Genomic DNA, 5302 nt, shown 5'->3' on the forward strand with positions numbered 1-5302 from the left:
TAGCCTTGACTAGACAGACCTTGGTTGGCAAAGTAATGTCTCTGCTTTTTAATATGCTATCTAGGCTGGTCATAACTTTCCTTCCAAGGAGTAAGTGTCTTTTAATTTCATGGCTGCAATCAGCATCTGCAGTGATTTTGGAGCCCCCAAAAATAAAGTCTGACACTGTTTCCACTTCTGGCTTAGGCCATTCAAATAAGTCTGTATTAATAATTATCTATATAGACATGTTTCAATAGGTTTAGATCAGAAGGACTGTATTACAGTGCATTTGCATGTTCCTGAGACAAAGCATCAATTCTTCGGCGATCAGTTTTCTTCACAGTCCAACTCTCACATCTATACATGACCACTGGAACAACCATAGTCTTGATAAGACGGACCTTTGTTGGCAAAGTAATGTCTCTACTGTTAAATATGCTATCTAGGTTGGTCATAACTTTCCTTCCAAGGAGTAAGCGTCTTTTAATTTCATGACTACAATCAGCATCCACAGTGATTTTAAAGCCCCCCAAAATAAAGTCTGACACTGTTTCCACTGTTTCCCCATCTATTTCCCATGAAGTGATGGGACCAGATGCCATGATCTTTGTTTTCTGAATGTTGAGCTTCAAGCCAACCTTTTCACTCTCCTCTTTCACTTTCATCAAGAGGCTTTTGAGTTCCTCTTCACTTTCTGCCATAAGGGTGGTGTCATCTGCATATCTGAGGTTATTGATATTTCTCCCGACAATCTTGATTCCAGCTTGTGCTTCTTCCAGCCCAGTGTTCCTCATGATGTACTCTGCATATAAGTTAAATAAGCAGGGTGGTGTTGGAGAAGACTCTTGAGAGTCCCTTGGACTGCAAGGAGATCCAACCTGTCTATTCTAAAGGAGATCAGTCCTGGGTGTTCATTGGAAGGACTGATGCTAAAGCTGAAACTCCAATACTTTGGCCACCTCATGTGAAGAGTTGACTCACTGGAAAAGAGTCTGATGCTGGGAGGGATTGGGGGCAGGAGGAGAAGGGGACAACAGAGAATGAGATGGATGGATGGCATCACTGACTTGATGGAGGTGAGTTTGAGTGAACTCCGGGAGTTGGTGATGGACAGGGAGGCCTGGCGTGCTGTGATTCATTGGGTCGCAAAGAGTCGGACACGACTGAGCAACTGAACTGAACTGAACTGAAGAGACAAACAGAGGCCTTGAAATGTAAATTTATCTTAACTGCTCTATGGAATTAATTCTGTTTTATATGAAAACTGAATATTCAGTATATTATTGCCCTAAATTGAGCACATTTGGGGACAATACATGCATATCCAGTAGTTTGATCTCATTTGTCAATAAAGTAAACATAACTATGAATGTCAGCCTTAATGTAAAATAAAATATTCTTCTTAGGAATAAATTCTTTTTAAGACAGGAAAAATTTGAGTTTTCTTTTACTATGTGGTCTCTCAATAAATATTGTACATATTATTTCCTCCTTCTACACTCACTCAAAATTCTTAAACTTGAAACAAGTTTATTTACCATGAACTAAAATGTCCAGAATTCTATTTCCAAAGCAGTCAATCTTTGCAGTCATTCTCATAAGGGTGGCTGAAAAAACGATTTTCAATAAGGGCATATTTGGTCTCTCCCTATAGTGAGAGGCCTGTCTGTTTCTAACAGTAGGTTGCTATGTTACAAATGTACCATCCTCGTATAATAGACAGGAAGATAGCTGTTTGCAATTAGCCTATACAAAGCCAATAATGGGAAAATAATAAATCTGAGAGTTCTAAAAGCACCAGTCCTTGTTCATGTTCTTTTCCTTTTCAGACAAATTTAATATTTTTCCTTTATTCCTTCCTTCTCTTTCCTTTTTTTTCCAGGAAAGTATATTTAATGTTCTTCAGTAGCTTAACATAAAGAGAACTAGATGATAGATTAAATTTCAGGTCAAAAGCCTTCCTGACCTGTGAATTTTCTACCACATCTTCCATAAAAGAAAGTTCAGCACGTTGTAGGTAAAAAAGTTTGCCCAGCAACAATGTTAATTTCAATTTGTGGTTCAACCAGTACAAGGGACATTCTGAATATTGATTCGTGTTGGAAGCAAACTCCAATTAGTGTAAACAGCATGGAGACATTTGACACTAATTTACAACAAGAGTATTAAAGCTTAGAGAAGCAAGCAGCCCTATAAATTAAGATTTCACAGTGAAGCCCAAAGGACCAGTGATGTGTTCAACATGATTCTGAAGTAGATGAAATGGGAGATATAGTATTCCACTATATCTCCGGCATGGAGAAAATAAGTTATACTTCTATAGTTTTCTAATTAAATAGCATTACAATCTAGTTTGTAGAATATCACATAATCTTCTCAGAACATATTCAATCTGGAACATTTATGTTTTAGGCATAAAAACATATGCCTAAAGGTGCTTCATCGTCTTAACAAATATTTTCCAGCTATGCAAAATTTTATCCCTGCAGCAGCCTCCTGGTTGATTTTTCTGATCATCTGCTCTTATTGAGACTAAATCTATTTTATGTTTTATTATTATAGAGTAGCATTGATCATGTCACTCAGATGTTTTGTCCCTTATCAATGCCCATCATTTGCCTGATAAAGTCTGTACTCCTCAGCCTGACATCCAAGGTCCTGTGGTGTATGGCCCCAGTCTAACTCTCAGCGCTGTATGCCATTGTTCTTCTACTTTTGTTATTGACATCAAGGCCCTCACTTGATGGAGGACTTAATCATGCTACTCTGATGTCTGCTTCTTTGATGGTAACCTGTAACTAGGGGTCCATTTGTTTTCTTTGACTTCACTACGTATTCTTCCTGCCTCTGCATATGTTCTTCATTCTGCAAGGTGATAATCTCCATCTCACTCTACCTCCATCTTTTCTGAGTTCAAGGACTTGTGGCATCTCTGCTTTCATACATAGCAACTCCTACATCTTATTTCCCTAACAGTAAGCATAGTGGTTCCTTATTCATGTTCATCTTTATGGCACATATATGGCTAGTACTTGGAGCAGGGAAGAACGTTGAGAACTCGCTATGTCTTGATGGTGAAAATATCTCGGTATTATTCTTCTGTTCATTTGGTAATTGGATGACAGAAACTGGAGAATTCTAACAGATTTGCAAGCATATATCCAGCTCACTGCACATTTTTGGAGAAGGAATATGAAGCAGAGATTCAAAACTTGGTCTCTGAAATCATTCAGACTTGAGTCAAATCTGGCTCTACCACTTCTTACCTATCTGATCTCAGGAAAGTGTTTTTAATGTTCTGTAACCAATACTGGGTGTTCATTGGAAGGACTGATGCTAAAGCTGAAACTCCAATACTTTGGCCACCTCATGCGAAGAGTTGACTCACTGGAAAAGACTCTGATGCTGGGAAAGGTTGGGGGCGGGAGGAGACGGGGACGACAGAGAATGAGATGGCTGGATGGCATCACTGACTCGATGGACATGTGTCTGAGTGAGCTCCGGGAGTTGGTGATGGACAGGGAGGCCTGGTGTGCTGTGATTCATGGGGTCACAGAGAGTCGGACACGACTGAGCGACTGAACTGAATTGAACCTCTATTTTCTCATAGAGGAATGAGAAGTAAAATTATATGGTTGTTACAAAATGGGGATGTGATTTATGGAAAAATACCAACAAAAACAATTAAAGGATGAAAACTCTCTTTATGGAAAAGAGAATAGAAAATTATGGATATTACATGAAGTCAGGGGTGAGGCAGTGGTCTCCCAGTTGGAGATATTGACTTTTCAGGTCGTCAGCTCTTGATGATATTATAAAAATTGCCAAAAATTTCACTTCCATAGAAAGAAGATTCTTAAAAGTGTGATATATACTCTTACCATTATCATGAAGGTTTATACGTCTTTCACCTGACACTTCTGCCTTGATTGTCTGCTAGTTGCAGGTCATGGGTGTAAAGCAACAACAGCCTATTCCTAAGTGTTTATTGTGATATTAAAAAGGTTATTTTCCCTTGGATATCCCTGTCTATTTTTCTTCTAATATTGCCTACTTCATTTGTTAGAAGAAAGGATTAAGTGAGATATTATCCATGTAAAGCATTTCCATGATACTGGACATAGTGTATGTGCTCTTAAATGATAGCTGGAGTTATTATTTGATCTTTTGCATATTATTTGTTTCCCTCCAGTGGGGAAATCAAGTGGAATGATTTAAAGTAAGCCATCCAAATCTTTTGTCAGGTGGAACTGCTTTGGATTTTCCCTAAGTCTTACCATGACCAGTGGGGAACAGAAAGTAGAATGGAAGATATGATATTTTAATGTTAAGAAGTAAAGCTGATCCTTTAACAACATGCAGGTTAGGAGAATCGACCCCCACGGAGTTAAAAATCCACATGTAACTTTACAGTTTGTTCTCTATTATCTGTAGTTTCACATTCAAGAAAGGATTCAGTTAACCTTAGATCATGTAGAATGTATTTATTGGGGAAAAAAAACTGTATATAAGTGAACCTACACAGTGCAAATTGTGTTGTTCAAGGGTCATCTGTACATACTATTCAAGAGGAGTGTGGAATCAGTGTCATCCTTACTTGCCCCTTGAAGAAACATGTTCTTTGTTAAGGTGGAACCAAAAGAGGTAAAGAAAGGCAACGAAAAGAGAGGCAATTGTAGTAATGTGGTTTATAACAAGAGATATACTTTTGGTCTTCATCCCCATTTCTGGCATAGAGCTCCCAAAAATTTGGAATTTCCTGTGATGAGTGTCGTAAAGGTGTCTTTTGTTATGTTGATGAGGTGATGTTTTTTATCACACCCAAGGATGGGGGCTAAATGCCAAGAGAACCAACCATGTGATTAATGAGTTGGAATTTTTAGTCCCACCCTTTGACCTCTGGGGTGGGGAGATGGGTTGGGAGGTTGAACCAATTTCCCCTGGTAAGTGATTTAAGCAATCATGTTTATGTAATGAAGCCTCCATAAAAACCTAAAGGACTTATAGGATGGTGAACACGAGGAGATTTGGGGAGAATGGTAGTCTCAGAGAGAGCTTGGAAGCTCCAAGACCTTTCCTCATACCTGGTCTTATGCACCTCTTCCATCTGGGTTTCCTGAGTTATATCTTTTTATAATAAACTGGTAATGGAGGAAGTTAAATGTTTCTCTAAGCACTGTGAGCCACTCCAGCAAATTAGTTGAACCTAGGGAGCGCATTTTAGGAACTTCTAAATTAAAGCCAGTCAGTCAGAAGTACAGGTAACAATTTCGATTTGTGATTGGTATCTGAAAGGTATCATTTGCATGCAGATAATACT

Source organism: Moschus berezovskii, chromosome 8, assembly GCF_049115385.1.
Source record: "Moschus berezovskii isolate FMDL1 chromosome 8, NW_MosBer_1.0, whole genome shotgun sequence".
NCBI classification, from domain to species: Eukaryota; Metazoa; Chordata; class Mammalia; order Artiodactyla; family Moschidae; genus Moschus; species Moschus berezovskii.